Below are 20,030 nucleotides of genomic sequence, written 5' to 3'. Positions count from 1 at the left end.
TCCTGTGAGGATTACCTGACCCACCTGAATCAGCTGCCCCTGTGTGTCGTTGACTTTGTGTATTTAGTGTGTTTCTCTGTCTTCGGTGACAGTTCATCTCGACAGCCTGTGAGTTTTCAGAGATAATTCCTTGTGTATTTAATCTCTTATGTTTTTTTAGCTGTACTTTAAATGTGGGGGATTTTGGATACCTCTACATGATGTCACTGCCAACCTGTATAACTACCTGTAAGTCAAATTCAACACTTTGTTTGATCTGTCCTTTTTCCTGTATTGTTCATGGTGTTTGTAGAAGCATTTGTCTTCGTTATGTTGTATAGATTTGATCCGGTTAGTTTACATTGCAATCAAGGGAGCGGACTAAAGACTTTTCGTATGACACAAGTACGTCTTTCGTCATGTTGCATCTACCTATACTTGATGTTGATTGGTTTATAGACGACTTAAGTTTGATATCTGCATGTTGTTAAGTTGGCTATTTTATTCGTAAATTTTTGTTTACGAATAAATCTTTCCACATTAATGGAGAAAATGATTCAACACGTTCACTGTTAGTGTCGTTGCCCCTGTAACATCTTAAGGTATTACTACCAGCAAAATGTACGTACTTTTCTTTGAAATATTATATCGTCGGAGTCCACTACAGGTTAACCTGCGAGCTGCTTCAGCTACTTTTTCTTCTTCTATCGTTTAATGCTGTCTCAACATCTTGCAGTTGGTCTGAAAGTCCAAACTATAAACAAAAAAAAAAGGTTTTCACACTGCCAACGATCTATGGATCCTTTAATCCAGACCAAGACCACCTCTTTTGGTCTAAGGCACCTTTTACACCTGTTACTTTGGTTCAGACTTTGGTTCAGACTGAACTGAAACAAGGTAGTTAGTCTACATTGAGGCAGGTAATTCTAAATTCTAAAATATAGCTTTCATGTGAATCACTTCTTCACTCTCTTTCCAGTTTTCCACATCCAACATCTGGTGAGGAGCAGATAAAATCTTTATTTCGCAACATAGTTGGACAAACGTAACAGAGAGGCTGGTTTATGATAACAGCTGTATTTCATGATCAGCTATATTAAATGTTTGATGTTGCAAACTAGGAAACAGTGGTGTTTAGACATGCAACACAGGCTACCTCCAAAAAACTAACTTTATTAATAGCTTTGAGATCAGTTTAGTTCTATTGAAGGTCCATGGGCTAAGGGGACCTTAGTGCAAAGGGTTTTTGTAGAAACTCAGGCCGCACCACTTAAATCGATGTTGTTGTAGAGACAGAAGAAGAAGCATGTTGCCTTGTTAAGGTTCTTGACCTTCTCATATTCTCCTCTCTGCCGTCCTGCGGTCCACCTCAGAGTTCTAGTTTCAGGATATTTTATATCTCTCACTGCCCGGGCCCCTTAGATGGAAATCACAGTGGACAAGTCTTTATTTTACTAGCTGATGAAAAAAGCCTCAACAGTGTACTGAAATTATCGATGTGGGGCAAAGATACCTCGAGAAAATATGGACACATGGAGGAGGTGGGCGGATTAGAGTGAAGGTGTAGAGGTAAAAGAGAGTGAGGGGAATGTACCTGATATAGACCTGTGAACGACACATTGAGTGAACGTGAAGACGGAAATGGAAGCAGTAGCAGAGAAAAACAGCGAGACAAGCAGGAGAAGAGGATGAGGGTTGCAGCGGACCTTGTGCCCGGCTTTAGGAATGTTGCCAGTCAAAGCAGTGAGTCACTTGTGACCTTGACAGAAGAAATAACAGCACAGGGATCCCTGGACTTCCACGGCAGCTTATGCGGTCACCTTGTTTTCTCTGGTGAGGTTTCTGAAAATGATTTAGAGGAAACTCTTTTGGGCTTATGGAGTGCACGGTGTCGAGACTGACGCATGCAACAGGGCTCAGGAGATGTTTGCATGTTCGTCTGACTGAGACGTTTTTTGGGGCATGCTCAGGATTAGTTTAATCCAGTAATGGTAAAAGGCTGAAGACGTGCAGGTTTATATCTCAGCCAAACACTGTAGCAGGTGAGTTTAAAGACTAGATTTTAGTACCTGTGGTGTTATATTTTAATATTATATATTCCTTTCCTCCATGCTTACAGGATGGTCATGGCAGAGACAAAGTTGGGCCGTTAACCACTGTGGTATCTCAAGCATAATTTCCCTGAATCCTTGAACTGATCCCCTGGCTATTTCCTCTGGAGTCAGCATCATGTGTTCAGTTAATGACTGACGCTCTTAAAAGCCTCAGCTGTACCCAACAAATGCTAGTATTGTAACACACTAAGCAACAATGGTGATCATGGTCTCTGCTTCCTCCCATTATCGAAAGATGAGGCTAAAATATCCCGGACATGAACGCTGCCATTTTGCGCTGATGACATAATTTGGACTTGGACATGCATCAGTGTGATATGACCTACCTGAAAGGACAGAGACCATGTTGTTAGCATTTAACCTAAAGCTATCCAGTAAAATATTAGTCGTGATGCTTTAAAAGTGGACTCTCCTTATGGATTGTCACTGTGGCTTTAACAAACAATCAATAAATTGGAAAGCTGAGCAGTACATCCACATTAACTTCATCCAAATCAGATCAGTCAAACTTCTACTGTGTTTCCCATAAAACCAGTGTCAAGGTCACAAATATTGATCATCATGGATTGGCCGATAAATTAACCAATACTGAAATAATCAAATAATTGTCATTGCTTGATTTGCTAATTGCAACCTAAGGACAGTGAATCTTATGACCAGAAACGTAGTGACTATATATATCGTTCAGCAGCACAAGGCTGACATAACTGCTACCAGGAAAACTCCCACTCAATGGAGGCCAAAAAAATAAGGAGGCAATTATAACTGTTCACTACTGTTAAATGTTATTTTCATGTTAAAAACACGCCTACTCTTTAGCAGCGGCTTCCCGCTAAATGCTGCATGTGAACCATATATTCATATGAATGGATTTTCAGCTCAGTGTTGCTCCTGTTTCCAGTTAACCTTGACATTCGCTGGCGTGCAGTGCCTCGCTGAAGTACTGTACAGAAGAAGAAATATTTCACATTCCCGCCACCAGTTGACAAGCTAATTAGAACTTTCTGGCAGGGCAACGTTTCAAAAGAACCTGAGTGGCCGTGGTGTCTAGAGCAAAGAGAGAGAGAGAGAGAGAGAGAGAGAGGAGGAATTCAAGGAGATTGAAGTTGATGTTGCTGAAACAGCACATGTATTGTTTTAAATGGGAAATGTGATATTGAATCTCTTTCCCGTCCATTGTAAACATTGCTGTGAACTAGACCGTGGACTATGCACCAATAGGATTTTAGAGTTCGGTTAAAAAAGCAGCAACATTTATGATGGAGTCGATAAAGTCAAGTGCACTGTAGGATTCCCAGAGGACTGCAGTGCTTCGATTTTTTTGGAAGAACGATCAAACTATATTACATATTATTTTCTGGGAAAGTGCTGGAAACCGTACAATGAATCTAAAATAAAGCACAGTCGAATTACAAGGATGCGTTTTACAGCATTTTAATCATTTTGCTGCCTGAAGGGGAAAAGTGAGGGAAAGTCAACAGACAAGAGGCAGCGGCCCTGCTCCCCTGTTTGTGTAATTCGTTTCATGAGCGCAGCACTGAATGTGTGTATTTGTGCCTTTAATGTTTACTGTCCAAAACGAGCGCGTGGCAAAGAAGTTCTTACTCAGTAGCCACAATCTACAGTGGCACGCACCCAAAGTAAAGCTGGTCGTCCTGTGCAACTACTGTACTTACACTGTCCGTTTACAAGGCTTCACTCCTGGTGACCTCAGACACACCTCCATAAAATAACCTGGGTAAAAATAAAACATGTACTATAAAGAAAGAGGATGTAGATTTTGGCTTTAAGCCTCTAATCTTGCACATAATTTTTGGAATATTTCTGTTTCATCGAGAAATATTTATTACTTCGCACAGCTGAACCAGATATTCACCAGGGGAGAGAAGTGAGCAGGATTTTTGGAGCCGTAATAAAACTGTAAGAATCTTTATTACAAATGGAAAGTGAAAAAAATATACACTTGAGCGCTTTTCTTAACATGGCTTAAGGACATTAAAAATCAAAAGTAAAAGTGTGTTAGTGTGCTAAAATGTGCAAATTATAAGAGAAACAACAGCTGATGCCTATGGGAATGGGATTTGTACTTTTTAAAGGTAAATTGGTCATAAAGTACTTGACAAACTGAAATTTCGACCTATCCATTAAGTAGTTTTTAAAATATTTTGGTACAAACCAAAGTGGTGGTCTGACCCAGTGACTGACAGACAACATTTCCAGACCTAGATCCATGACATTTTTCACAGCTATTATCGCCCCATCACTTCACACGTAATGTGCAGCACGCCCGTTCAAAAATGACATCATCGAGACTTGACAGCGGGGTTTCCACTCGAGTGGCACATTTTCGCTTTGTTGTCTTTTTCCATCATTATCTCTGTGAGTATTTTCCACAGGGGCTAATCTCCCACCGTCTCTGGTTACCTTGGAAAAGATGACAAACAGGCCAGCAGCCTCTGAAACAGCAGCATGTTTTCCTGCTCTCTCAACAGGATGCCACTGGCACGCAGGCCACTGGGCTCAGAAGATTGGACTGCCAGCCCGTCTGCAGGCAAGTGTGTGTCGGGGAGTGTGTGGGTGGGCGTGTGTGCCAGAGAAGGTGAGTGTGGCAACGTTTTTTATGATTTCCTGCATCCTTATCTCTTGTCCAAGACATCCCTTTGCAATCCCTGAAAAAGCATCGCAGTATATCGACATTGTACCAAGCTCAAAGCAATCCAGGGCTTAATATTACTAAAATAACTATGATTATGAACATGAGATGCAGAATGTCGCAGCACTTTAACTGCACCTATACTTATGTTTTATGTTCGCTGATCTGGTAAAAGAGGAATTTTCTGTTTTCCTTTTTTTTGCCAGAAGAAGCCACAAAAAAGTAACCAAAACAAAATATGTTTTAAAAAATGTTATTGATCCTGCTTCACTGTGTGATATCAAAAATGTAAGTGTAAGCAATTCCAACTGCAGATACTATTCCAAACGGGAGGCAAGGGTACAGTAAACTTTTTGGAGCTGACAACACGAGACGGTTAAATGGAAAGATGAGGTGTCAGATATTGCAACAGCGACAAGAGGAAAACAAAGCATTCAAAGTTTCATTGCGGTGAGTCAGTCAACCTAATAAAGATGTGGAAAATTTAATGACATTCAATAATCCCATTGGCCTCACAGAGATGGAATCACCTGATAAAGTCCCATGTTGGTCAAAATTAATCACTGTGTTATATCTAGAAAAATACAGATGTAAACATGTTTAAAAGCATCCCATGTTACCACAATATGAACTTTACAGCAGAGAATAGACAAAAAGAGAGTAAATGAATATTGTTTTGGTTTTATTCTTCAGTTTTACAAAGGCTAAGAAACATACAATGATCGGCAACAATATTAAAACAGGTAGCTGGTTTTTAAAGCTGTGGCTGATCGGTTCCTGGGCAAAGTATTTGTGGTGTTAGAATATTTTAAAGACGTAAAATATATCTCATGAACATTTACAATTGGAAAATGCCTTTTTTTCCAGAAAAGCAACAATGGGTTCTTGTTAACAGCCGGTTTGATTGTCTGACTCGTTGCCTTCTTGGAGCGTGATAAACAATGTCGTCACCTTCCCCAAACTCCGCTGTTAAGTTGGTGAGTAAAACATTAGCACAAGCGTTTGGAAAACAACAGCCAGGTTGTAAAAAAAAAAGACAGAAATCCCTAAATGATGTGGCCTTCCCCGTTTCATTAACTTGTTACTAGCATAGTGTGTATAAAGTTAGGAGGCCCAGGGGCTGACACAGGACTTCCAGTCAAGCGCTTCATTTACAACCAATTATACGTGTTTGGTTTTCTTACAAGATGCTCTTATGCTCTGGCTAATTTTACAGTGCTGATGAACCGTGGCCGTGTGAGTGCAGAACACTACGATGTTGAGAAAAGATGTTGAAATGTTCAGACAGATACACAGACGGATGAGGCCTTTCTGTGAGGCGACTGGATCTTCTCCCTGTGTCCGTGTGGGCTTCCTCCAGGTTCTCTGGCTTCCTCCCACAAAGACACGCAGGTTAATTGGAGACTATGGCAGCGCTATAGAAAAGTCAAAACAATCTAATTTGCTGACCGCTATTCCTTGACCCAAATGGAAGCAACATGAGGTCAAGAAACGAGTTGGGGAAGGAGAACCGCAGTGTGAAGTAAATCCGACTCCACTTACACTCTGTGTTTTTACTTTATTTATAACAGAAGTTACGTACAGACCATAGACTGTACGCTACAGTGAAAACCTCTGTGCTGTACGCCTACAATGTTTCCTGTCCAAAGCTCCAATAAAAGATGTTTTCAGTTTATACAGAGGGAAACATTTCACCATACGTTATTCACAGGAAGTAAATGAAAATAAAACAAACATGACTGAAATGTTGAAATGTATATTTTAGAATACAAGTTAAAAAGCTGAGCCATTGAATAAGAATATAATTTAAAAAATGAGCAAGGGACTAGAGTAAATTATATTCAGACATATGGAGTTTCCTGGTATCCACTTTACATTTGTTAAGTAGATCATTATTTTTGTGCCTTTCGCAATCGGGGGATTGAAAAAACTTTTATATTTGTACTGATGATGATATCTTGAAGTCCAATCAGCCTGTTGTTCAACACGACTCCTGACTGGACAGATGGGACAGAAGAAATCAGGAGCTCAGACGATCATGTGAGTATTTTCAGAAGTTCTGTTTCTGATGCTCAAGAAGATAAGATAGAAAGAATTGCAGCTCCATTCCTTATCATTTTGAGAATTCAAACCGCTATTATTTCTGCGTCCGTTGAAATACTTCCCGGCCATTTTATTCAGTTAGGAAAACTTCCGTAGCAAAATGGACTATTTGACTCCACCCTGTGTGAGTGTGACTAGTTGTTTGTTTCTATATGTCAGCTCTGTGATGGACTGGTGACCTGTCCAGGGTTTAACCAGCCTCTCCTCTTGCTTAATGACAGCAGGGATTGGGCCCAGTCCTCCCCTCCTTGATCCTGAAAGGACAAGCAGCACAACTACTGGATGGATGGAAATTGCCAGCCAGCAAGGAGTGTGACCTAAATCCACTGATGGGTTCATTGCCAGTAAGAGGGCGTTGAAAACTATATTTGTCCGAATGACTGGAAACGGCACAGAGGAAACCGTTGAATCCGCCGGGAGAGAAAAGCTGATAGGTGCGCTGATGGAAAAATGCCACAAAAATGAGTGGAGGAGAAAGCAAAGAAATTGGAGGAGGAACATAAATACAGGAAGAGTTAATCCGACATATCAAAGATGACAAATAAGGAAAAAGAGCTCAATGGAGGCGGGGGAATAAATAAATATCAATGAATGTGTTCCTTTGGGCCTTCACCACACAGTGCCATATTTGTTTAACAGAGGTTGTCAAGAGGAGAATTTTGTTAAGCTTCACCCCCATCTATCCAAGGGAGCTTTTCTTTTCAGCAAGGTCTCCCTCTCTGACCACAGCGGCGGTCTGCTGACGGTCACGCTGCGGCCAAACCCTCGGCCCGCTCGACTTTCTTGGAAGCGTCATTACGACCACATGAAGAGAAAGAGGGAATACCATATCATTCTGTTAAAAAAAGGAGGGAGGACCTGTACGCCATGTGTGCAGGGCAGGCGGGCAGGAAACATTTACACACATGCTTTGCATACACACAAAACCCTGAGAGGACAAATGACCTCTTGCGCCAGCACAATGAGGTGGGACGGGAATGATCACGGCCGCCTGCCAGGAAAGTATCACCGGTGTGTCACAGAATCGAGACGAGAGAGAAAAGTGTATGTCCACCATGTGATCTGATATCTGGTTTGCTGTTATTTACTGTTTACTCAACTTGGCTGTTGCTAATCGCTTTAACTGACATCAGATGTGCGCTCCACCTGTTTTCATGAGGATGTCCCGGAACAAGGAACTGACTCACACCGGCCTTCATGAATAACGCAAATGCCACAGGCCGACTTTTTCACCTCTATGATCCAATGTCCAGGTCAAGAGGAGACTAATGCAAGAAACACCCCAGCTCTCTTTGTAAAGTGAACACTGGACACAATGAAGAAACAACATAGAGCAACAAGATTGAGTAGAAAAGCTATTCTGCAATTTAACCCTCTTAATTTTCCCCATAATTAATACTGAATCCTTTGCAATTCAGTTTCTTATAATTATAGCTACTTTCAGACATGCAATGAACTCCATAGGACATTTTCTGGAGAGGCTGTATGTGAGAAGGCAAGTGTGTGTGTGTTGATGACGTTTCTAACATGCGAAAGATGTAAAAATGAAAAAGAAAACCCATATCTCAGGATGAAAAATCCGTGCCATACACGTAGAAGGCACCGAAGAGCTTTTGGTGATAAGAGGCGACGCTGGTGTTGATGTGCTGTAAAGAAAATTACGTGATGTGGAAATATTATTTAGCTTCCTGCGTGCCTGCTGCGCCAACCCTCACCCGAATCCTCCAGAGGACTTGTTGTGAACACATCTGAGCAGAGAATCTCCTGCTGCTTTGTTCCTGTGAGATATGCAACCTCTGGAAAAAGTTCTGACCCAATTCTGCGGACATCCTCTGGAGTTCATGTCTGAAATCAGCATGAGTCTGTGATGAAACTGGAAATAGTAAATAAAAAGGATATTAGATTATTATGGATGAGATGTTTTTTTAGTTTTTTTTTACGTTGATTCGATTCTATAGAATCAAAAAGACTGGTGGCAGAGTAAGTCTACGTGACCCTTATGTCTGTCACACGAAGAGAATCTGCTACAACCTCTGACACAACAACATTGAAAAAGTCCTTTCGCCTGCACACAACATCGTTGCTTTCCAATTGTTTTGCACTGAATGAGTGGTGTAATGTGACCTTTGTAAATTCTTTAGCAGCAAGAAGCAACATTTTCATGCTTTTTTCTCTTCAGATTTCAGACAGTGAACATAAATGTAATTATTCATTACAGGACACATTGTCATATGCTTCATGCTAAAAATGATCTGAAACACATTTGTAAAGTGAATTAAGGCTGTATTCTTACTGTAAGTCTCTTACTAGATTAGATTTTTTAAAAAAAACTGTTTTGATTATCCCTAATTGTTAACAAATGTACTCATAGTTTGACCTTGTTAGTGACAGTACTTTCCAGTAAGAAAGCAGACTAATACTTTATGTCATCTGATGTGTCTTTGTCTTCCAGCATAATTCCGCCATTGCCACAGGCGCAAATAACTTTTGATAATATTTGAATACTCTCGGGTATAAACTTTTCGTGATTTCTCTGTGTTCCTCATCCACAGCAGTCAAACATATCTTCTTTCTCTCTGGTCGGGATTGTTATCAAGGTCTCGAATTAGAAGGACATTTATTTGGGGTATTTCCCTAAATGGGCCTCTCCGGTCTCATTAAATTTGACCAGTTTGACTTTGAGCTTTAGAGGAACACTATCGTTTCTCAATGTATAGTAGGTTGGACACTTTGAGGTCAGTTAGTTAGTTCGGTACATTCCTGCCATGGTAAGTCAGTGTAATCTTATTGTTTTACCATCCATCCTGTCATCTCCCTGAACCGCACATAGAAAACAAATGGCGCTGGGAAAATACATAGTATTATGTATAAGTGTAATGTGATCCTGTTGTGAAATTCCTCTTTGCGTTTGTCATGATTGACTCTTCTCTTACTCATGTTGGAGTTTAGGGATGGATTTATACTGACACTCTTTTGTTTATCCTCCTTGTTGCCCAGAAGTGATGACCAGACAGGACTGATGAATAAACAAGAACAATGGTTTCCATGGGGATTCATTACATTGAGACATCCTTGTGAAAGAACAAAGAGATAAAACCATCCCTGTGTAAATACAGGCTTAGAGGTCATAATCAGCAACGTTCTGGTGATGCCCCCGAAAACCGTTTAGTGATCCCCGTCTGGTCGGAAACAATCTATTTCCACATTCGAAGGCGATGGGAAACATAAATGAACGCTCCCTGGTGGAATCTCACAGTGGCTCGGTGCTGGGAAGGCAGTGTGAGCCGGCCAGGAGAGTAGATGGGTCACGAAATGGTGTGTGGGCCAGCCAGTGCTGCTGCTGGTAACACAAAGCAATGGGTGGTTAAGAGCCCTTAATGCTTCAGAAATGAGTAAACAGTGAGGTCTGCTGCTGTAATGGTTGGCAGCGGTTCTGGCAATTAGGATGGCATTTATTAGCTGTAATGCATCACACGTTAGTTAGAAAAATAACGGAATAACCACAGCCAGTAGCTCATAAGTCTTTTCTGGTAGAGGCGTGTGTTTGTTTGGCCAGGCAGGAAGATGCTGGAAGGCAGCCCACAGTGGCATTTGACAAAAATCTTTGCTCAGAAGATCTTTTTGTTCTATTTTGTTGACTCGTTCTTGCTGTGGTACTCGATGCTCACTGGTTCTAGAGGGTATTATGTTAATCTTCCAGTTCATTACTTTTGTCCAGACTAAAGCAGCTGGCCTATCTCAACAAAAACTTGATGTTCTGGGGTGAAATGCGGTACGCACATTCGTGTAGGCCTAATTTATGTAACAACCAATCCCCTGACATGTTATCTAGTACTGCCAGGTCCAAATGTCTCCGGTGCATGACCGAAAACATGCAAAACTCACAACGCCCATCAGTCTCAGCTGCACTTTAGAGCCAATTAGCCAAAACAAGCTGCTGAATATCAGTACATAGCATTGTCGTCGTGAGCATGTTACCATGCTAACATCCGCATTTAATTGTTAGTGGGAGTATAGGATTATACATCCAGAAATCATTATAACATCTAAGTCTAATGTTTGTAAATGATGCTTTGTTTCTCTTTTCAAAAAAATTTTTGTTTCTGCTGAACTGCCCGAGTCTCTTGTTTTTTGGCAGCGGGGTCAGTCCTATAAACATGAATGATGCTGACTGACTGATGACAGACAGTTACACCACAGGTCAGTGCCAAGTAACTGAGTGATGAAGTTGAACCATTAGTCGGCCAAGTGTTGGATTTTCCCCATTGACAGTTGGTCTGTCAAAAGGAGCTAGCATGAACAATTTCTATTTCATCATCAGGTGGGCGTTTATTGGAAGCGCTGAGGGCTTTCATCGCTAGTTTGATCAACTTGTCAAACACATGCATGTCCCGATCTAACTCTCTTGGCACATGTCTCAATGATACCGTAGAATGTGCCATTCACTTCATAAATTAGCTGACAGGAATAAACGTGTTTTCAAAATGATCTTGCTGAGTGATCAGCTATTTCTCACTTGTTCCATTTTCTGACAACATTAACAGAGAAGACCCTCTTGACGGCTTTATTACCTCCGTCAAGAGGGTCATGTTCTGAATGTCTGTTTGTCAGACAGCAGGATACAGAAAAACTACTGAACCTATTTCCATGCAAAAATGGTTAGATTGTTGATGGGGTGTGAACCAAGAAAGAACCCATTATACTTTTGAGCAGATCTGAGTAAATGGGCCAATCCAGGATTTCTTTTGACTGGCTTATGGCAAGATGGGGCGTTATAGCCTTGGCAGAGGTACGGGCTCTCTTAGTGCTCCTCCAGTTGGGAATTCGGCTGTGAAATGCTTTATAAGTGAGCACAGAGTGAAGGAGAGAAGCAAAGAGAAAATGCTGAAACCAGCTGATGCAATGAGATCGTGAACATGCTTATCAGTATATTGAGTGATTTAGACACATTTTAGGGAATTTTTTATGGAGGATTTTTTCTTTGAAACTATTTGTACACAATAGATTTCAACCATATCCTCAATTTTGCACATTGACCATATACGGTCCAACCCATAGACCAGGTTTTGACGTAGTCTTGTGTTCGTGGAAGATATACCGGAGAGAGTAAGGTATGTTTTTAAATATGCAAACATAGAACATCATATCAAGGAAAGTGTTGTTTTACTGTAACTGAAGCGGCCTTGAGTTAGTGCCTAAAGCTCAAGTAAAAAGCCTCAGACTTAATAATAGGCAGTCCAGGGGTGTTATACAAGAGTTTGCTACTATAAAGCTGGGAGTCCAGTCCAAAGCGGATGACCATATAATGGCTGCGGCTCGTGTGCACTGCAAAACCAATAAAAATACACCACAGAGCATTAGTGTGTAGCCTAACAAAGGAGTAACTGAGCTGTTGTTTCCTAAGTAACTCTTTGTCAACTCATTAATTCAGATGGCTGCTGAAAATTTCCAACGTCTTGCACCGTTTTTATTGGTTCTCCAGACCTTTGTGAGTTTGGGCTTGGAGAGATAAGAGTCATGGTGTATAGATGCAAGCTAACAGGGTGGTGACTGTTACGCTAACAGACCTCGTCTCTGTACAAGGTTAAAGAATCTGGGTGGGAAGCTGAATTAACAAGAGATTCAACTCCCTGAAGAACCAATGTCAATCTGCTCTCGACTAAGACGCCTCAGCCTCCAGCAGTAACTGACAGCACTGTGTGATTTGTTTACGAATTCAATGCTGAGAAACAGTTCACGTTGAATAAAGTGCTGATTGACATATTTGGATTAGTTAATATTGGCAGCGTCTGAAGAGAAAAAACAATCGCTGAACTTCATCAAAAGTAACAAGGGTACAGATGATGAAATGTTTTGATTTCCTTGCTTTTTTCCCATGTAGTGCCTGACAAACATGTTTGACGATTGAGGTTCCAGTTTTTTTGGAAGAGCAAAACTGTCATTTACCATTTTTAGAAATCTACATGCATTTTGAATTTACGCGGAACGATGTATCCCTCACTTTGTGGAATCCTCTGAGAAAATGTAGCAGAAATACGCAGCAAGAATGTCTCAATGCATTTCTTGGTCACCATTTTCTAAAACAAAACTATTCCAAGGAATCCTTATCAAAAATGTTTATCATGTTTGTGTTATAAAATACTGCTATCAGTTGTTTAACACTTAAATATCAATATTGGTATTATGATTAAAAAATACAATAGCCTATCCTATTTGGAGAATATGAGAAAATTAACTAAAATGTACACTCTTCATTTAAATATGTTCAGTGTGTATAACATCCTTATCTGGCTTCTCTTTAATTAAATCATCTCATCCTGAGCAGTGTGATCACACCATGGTATCATACATTAACTTGCGTTAACACATGCTACGGACGTTTTCAACAGATCTTCTTGAACGCTGTGTCAAGCATCAACACCCCTCCTGAAACAATCCTGCTCTTTAAAGCCCCACAATCTGAGTCGATGTAGTTTTTTTTCACCATTGTGGTTACTGTCATGTTTGTCATAATCACTGTCATATTTTGAGGGTTTGGGTAGAGAAAATATTTCCAAATGTTTTTCCCTTTCATAATTTCCCCTGCTATCTGTTGTCAATATGGCCAAGTGCTTTTCTCTCATTTTAAAAGGAGGAGGCTTTTTCACTCACTTCTATAAAGACAGTAGATCCTGTCGCACACCTTCCTCCTATGCTTATCTCTGAAGGACACAAAGAAACTTCTGCCTGAATCCCGAGGCAGAAATGATCTAGTATTACTGACAGATAAGTTTGGTTTTAAGGCGACTGCAGATTTATTCTTCTCTCAGCAGAAAATAATAAGGACCGATCTCATCATATCACTGAATTTTGCTGTTTTGTGTTTGGTACAGTGTAGTGAGCCTTACAGCATTCATAACCAGTTACAGGGATTGTTAAAACTGCGGCAAACTCAGAAGGTAAGATTCACTCAAAACAGTTAATACAGGGCAGATTGTGCATTTGAGTCTGGAAAGAGACTTAACTTCCTGATCACTTAGGAGGGAAACTGGAAGAAAACTATTCTTCAATACCAAGTCAATTACAGGGTATGTAGAGAGTATTCATCTCAAACAGGCCATTCAACTCTTAAATATAAAATTATTGGTCTTATTGAAGTGATGCAAATACTCTCAGCACAGCTTTACTCATGAAGACATAAAGAAAGCTTTGGTTAGAACCTGTTATTTGACAAATGGTTTCATATCAATGTAAAAACAACCTCCTCTGAAGGGCTGCATTTATTCTATACAAAACTTGTACACATACTTGGATTCAAATATGTGCACAGTAGTTTCAGAACATTTGATTAATCAGTACCAAAGAAAACATTTAAGCCAGATGTAGTCGGTTTCACTAGTACAGCCAGTAATGCACAGCTTGACGTACAGCAACAACACACACAAATCATTGAATATTTACATTTGAAGCTATTTAAACAAGATAATAAAGAAGGATCTCTCCCACTGGCAAATTCCTATTTGTTAATGTTATTATTCATCCCCCACCAAACATGCTAGTTAAAAAGCTGCAATGGGGCAAACAGTTTGGTTCTGCTCGTGTCTTCCCCATTCTCTCTCGCCATTTCACGGTCATACTGTCAGATGTCAAGTTCCTTCAGTTTCTGCTTGTGTGTGTTTTGTTAAAAGCACTGTGTCATTGTTCTGCTCCATTTGTCAGTAGACAGGAAGGGTCACCGTCTGATAGATGTGGGATAGCTAAAATGCTCAAAGTTAACAGGAAAGGACACGGTTCAATATCTCCATTCATGGAATCAGCACCTGAACCTCCAGCTGCTCGTACCCCTGAGCTGTAAACTACAATCAGATGATTAGCAGAGCGGAGCCACAGTTAAACAGACAAATGGCAAAGTGAGCTCCAACAACGTGCTTTCACTGAGGTGGGAGAACTCTCACTTTCTCTGTAGCCCGAGAGGAAGCATCAGGATGTGAACTCTCCAGTGAGTGTTTGTAACTCGCCAAGCTTCAACACGACCACCACTGCGATGACAAACACACGAGTCACCAGTGAAACATTCCGTCAAGGTTTTAAAGTGAAAGGGAGTGGCGAGTGTTTCTACAGAAACAGATCATAGTCCTGCAGCTCGGAACATCCTGCAGTAGTGTGTGTGTGTTAGGGTGTGGTTCTGCCAGGGTGTGAAAACACAAGCTGGTTCACTGACACAAACTCACCGATGTGGAAGTGTCTATGAACCAAACTGGGAAGGTCGTCCTCGCTGTATGACTGGACCGAGACACCACATATTTATACCGTGAATCATTTGTTTCTCTGCGGCTGAGCATTTTCACACTGTGATGTTAACCGATCCCTGTTCCTGTTGGATATCCCAGATGCCATTGTGCTATAAACATCGGATTGGCAGCCAGACCCAGTGAGCCGGGCTCATTCTGGTTGCCCTCTTCTTGGGTTTTTTCTACACAGACAAACAAAACAGTTTGGCTCATTCTTCAACGTCATTTGGGGATTTACGCTGTTGGATGTGACCAAAATCTCATATCCTGTTAGAGGTTATTTCATATCCATACACCCGTGCCTTTTCTCAACTGTTTAAATTGGGGCTTCGTCTTGCAGATCTAAGTCAGCTGTGTTTACACCAAACACGAAGCAAATTTTTCACGGAAAGTCGATGCAAAGATGAAAAAATACAACAAAAAGTGGTGCGACGCGATGGATGCATGGTCACAAAGCCAATCAGCAGTGATTGGGTTAGGGTTAAGATGGTGAAATTCCCTGTGAAAGCTGCGTGTGCCCCTGGATCGTCTTGTGGACTCATCAATGACTGCGTTGGCTTCACCGGCGTTTCCACACCACGTACACACAGCAATTGTCACTTCAGCCAGTGGAGCTCCTCCCCTCTTTTGCGGAGGAGAAACGGGCGAATATTAGCGGGTTGTGTTTACTTGTGTGGCTCATGCCTCTTGCAGCAGCCGAGGCTGGTTTGTTTTGAGCACTCTATAGTGTACTTGTGGCTCTCCTTTGCAGACGTTCTCCGTGCAGTTTGACAGGATTCTTGCTTAAGTGAATAAAGAGGTAAGTGGTGTTTGAGTCTGTTGTGGGGGGGAAAGTCTGGGCCATAATTAGCGAATTATGTTTTTTCTGGTCCATGTCACACTTTTAATACCCAAACAACGTCCATGCAGCAAAAGTCGACCCTTTGTAAGCTACCGGCTTCTTATATTGTTTCGACTGGTGAGAGTCTCTCTGTTTGTAATTACCGCACCATTCTGTGTTGTGTTCACTCTCCACCATGTTTGTTTGTGTTGCCGTCATGTTTTATGCCAGGATAGGCTGACTGGCTCCTGGTTCAAACTTTAGCACCGACTTTGGTATTGGAATACTCGTTTACTTCTTGAAACAAATGTAATAAGTGTATTTCACAACACGTTGAACTATTCCTTCAAAGGCTGGATATGCTTGGTTTCATAGATTGATTTAATTTGTCCATTTTTGGACAAAGTCACTTGTAACTGCTGAGTAAGATAAGGGTCTGGAGCCTTCCTTGAATTTGTTGGCAGACGACAGAAAAAAAAAAACTGTGGACACTCTTCTCACTCCCTCTAACACAGAAATACATTCACACCTCTGGACAGTTTACAGTGGTAAATTCAGTTTCCTCTGCAGACTGGGAGGAAACTCACATGAACATGGTGAAAATAAACATCTGCAGGGTGATTAATCATATGTCAAATGCAGTGCTCTCTAGTGAACCCGTCATTAGTGTGGTGTCAAAGGAAACTCATTTTCACTGACAGTAAAATCATGGACGTTTGAGTTGATCATTTGGTTGTGACACAGACTTTAGGGAAAAAAGAACATTTGCATACAGCTTGCAACCAGTTTACCTGGGATTAGTGACAAATTTATGATTATAAGTCAACAAACATGCAATCTGTGAATTGTCTGGCTGTGTGTGTGTGTGCGTCCTCGTGGCAAAACATGGTCCTGGAAACCCATACTGTGCATTGGCAGGTGTATATACAGGCAGATTTGGGCTCTGTGATTATTTCACAATTGTACAAGATCCAGTCACAAAACATCACAGTGAGAAGTTGATCAAACTTGTGCTTATGTGACAATGTAGTAATCTGTACTCATGGGTCAGACTGTGAACATGTTGATGGACGCCGGGCCGGTGTAGTCCCTTTGCTGGATGGTGTCTAGCTCTTGTTAGTCTGTTGTCAGAGTATTTGCCGACAGCACTGCCCAGCCAGCCTGGTTTTGGTGATTACCAAGTGAAAAATGTTAGAACTTCTAAAATTAGAAAAGTTAATGTTTTTCAGATTACGATTTCAATCCCAATTCTATTTTGTGGACACATAAATGGTTCCACAGGATGTTATTGTGTAGGTTTGCAATAGAAGATGCATCTGCAGAAAAAGCAGCTTGTTTATTTCCACCTACATTTTGGATCAGTTTATACTTAATCATCCTTTACTCTGACACGGCAGGGCCCATTTGTTCTGGTACAACACAACATGTCACTTTCTGTGTGTGAAGTGGAATTTGTTTCCATGTCCTGATGAAGAATGATCCTCAGAAGGTAGAAATCCAACGAGGGGGCATCCCCTGCTTTTTTTGCAACCTGCCACACTACAAAGAGCCTCACTGAGCCAAGCCTCGACCATCAGCCAGCTGCACTGAGCCTCTGAAGGCAACATCAGAGAGCGGAGTGTGGTCGCCAGTGGCTAACCAGTGACCATATTATGAGCTGAGCTCCTAAGTCTCTCTCTAAACCTTCTGGAAGTTCAAAGCAGCGGTGAGGTTTGGGGAGAAGGCCGCTCCATCATGCTCCCATTCAGATGGCTGCGTGTTGTGGCCCAGCGTGAGTGGATTGACCAAATGGGGTCCATAGTTTATCAATGAACATCTGGAGCGCGGGGACTGCGTGTGGACGCGAGCTCAGATGGTCAATGATGGTCTTAAATCATCCATCAGGCCTGGTGCTCTGCGGCGGGATTGAGTGAAACTGAAACAATGGAACGACCGCATTTGATCTGAGTTTCTAAGATTACTGTCGGATCAAAAGTTTGAATGAGGTAAGAACTGAGAACAAGTGAGTGAGGTTGTTTCCTCAGCAGAATTATATCATAACATCGCTTTACATCCATGATCCAAATATCTTTTCCACTGTTCACATGTTTGGCCTTGACAGCTCTACAGAGACTAGGAAAGAAAGATAAAGGCTTCTACTCAGTGGGGAAAGTAGTGAGCTGCGTTTGAACTGAGGTCACCAGGAGCGCACATCATTACCGTTTCACCATCAAATAAAAAGAGAAACCCTGGTTTTATGGCGAGGTCGTTACTGAGTGCTGAGAGATACTGGATGTGTGTGTATGTCTGTGTCTTTTAAGGTCAGATCTGTCCTTCCTGTCTTTAAAGATCAATCCTTAAAATTGAAAGAAAAATTTAAAAGCCCTTCAAAGTCGGCCTGAACTCCTCCCTGATTCTCTCATGTCATTTTCCTTCTGACCGCCACTGCCCTCTCTTCGTTTGAAACTCTCTCCCTCTGGCCAAGACAGTAATTATCATATAATCATCTTGTTAGAGTTCTTATTGTTAATACCCTTTCTGGTAAATGTAGGACACACACATCCATGAAGCATGCGATGTCAGCACGCGTGTGTGCATGTTTGTGCATGCAAGTCCCTCACGTTCCTGTCATGTGAGCCCTGTGTGTGTGTTTCTTTGGGGTTTCTTTTCAGATGTTATCTCTCCATATGTGTTTCTGTATGTGCATGTAAGCTACTGTGTGTATCTGCTTTACAGTAGATGCCTGTCCCCTCCTAAAAATGTGGTTGCGATGTCCCTGATTCCTGCTACTGGGTCATTTCTCTCCAAGTTTCTGTTTAAGTAATTGACTCTATTCCTCTGAGTCTGTGTAATGGGATTGAAATAGCTGCAGAAAAGACCGAAATATTTTCTTAATTTATCCCAGTGTGTGTATTCTCGGAAGTTAGGACGCTTGGTTGTGGCTTTGTGATCCATCTACTTGTCATGGACATGTCTGTTCAGTTTGAAATGTCGCTGTAGTGAGGAGACCAAAATAGCTGCGTGCCAAATTTAGCAAATGATGCAAGTGCCACATCTATTGCTACCATCGTCTTCTAGGTCAGTGCTCACAGTCGGGCCCTGAATGAAGCTCCTGCATGTGATCAAACGTATTTGGCAGGTCTCACCGACACAATTTCACAATGCAACAGTCATTCTTTAAATTCCATTAAAAGAGGTTCTCAGGATTAAATGACAGGAGAAAGGAGATCCAGATTCTTGGACGGGGGAAAGTGGAAGGAAAGGAGGAAAGCAGGGAAGTGAGCGGGAAATCACATTCCTGCAGCGTCCATGTGTGTGTGTGACACACCGCACCCACCCTGCACCCTGCCTGAGCAGCTGGCCAGGTCGCTTGCGAAAGAGGCGCTGCCGAAACCCCCTTTTGTTTTTCTGGCTTTCCCCTTTCTTTTTAGTGGGGCATATTAAAACCGTCTATGGCCTTTCTGTGGTCACACAATGTTTCAATTTCCTCCTCGTCACTTTGAGTCCTCCTCTCCTCCTCTCTTCTGCGCTCCCCTCGCCGTCTTCACTCTGCCATCACATCAAGGAGCCGCCAAATTAGACGTCAAGAAGGCAGATCTCTAATCATACTACCGGTCCAGTCTCATCGGGTCAATCAGAAGAGCAGCGCAGTGGTTTTTTGGTTTTTTTTAGGACAGTTACGGGAAATTGGGAGGAAATTAGAGTTGCTGTACTGGGATGAATGGCCTTTATGCAAGGACAGAACTATGAAGTAATGCAAAGGTGTTTGTACTGAAGTAAACTGAGAAAAGGATGATGTCTAAGTCAAAGGCTGGAAGCAGGACTGAGAATATACGTAAAGAAAGAAAAACTGAAACTGAGAGGAGACGGATATTTGCTTGATTTGCCATGACGACGATAATGATATGATGATGATGATGATACTTTATAATGATGAAAATGATCTCCCCTTATTTTCTTCTTACTGCTGTGGTTTGGTGAAGTACAATAAAAGAGCATATCCACTACTTATGGGGGGAAAGCTACTTATGCCATTTATGATTTGATCGTGTAAATCAATATGCTATGTCAAATTTATGTAATTCTTGCTGCTTTATATAGTAGAAGAGACA

General features: G+C 41.5%; 1 long non-coding RNA gene across 1 annotated transcript; it reads left to right on the top strand.

Annotated features, from left to right (window-relative positions):
* Positions 1–6,421, top strand: LOC118113966. Its single transcript, XR_004697389.2, has 5 exons — positions 1–228; positions 4,586–4,692; positions 5,061–5,196; positions 5,614–5,723; positions 5,963–6,421. It is a non-coding gene; the product is annotated as an uncharacterized LOC118113966 (long non-coding RNA).
* The last annotated feature ends 13,609 nt before the right edge of the window (positions 6,422–20,030 follow it).

Source organism: Hippoglossus stenolepis, chromosome 8 (assembly GCF_022539355.2).
Source record: "Hippoglossus stenolepis isolate QCI-W04-F060 chromosome 8, HSTE1.2, whole genome shotgun sequence".
NCBI lineage: Eukaryota > Metazoa > Chordata > Actinopteri > Pleuronectiformes > Pleuronectidae > Hippoglossus > Hippoglossus stenolepis.
The sequence above is the reverse complement of the archived record's forward strand: the minus strand, read 5'-3'. Positions and strand labels throughout refer to the sequence as shown.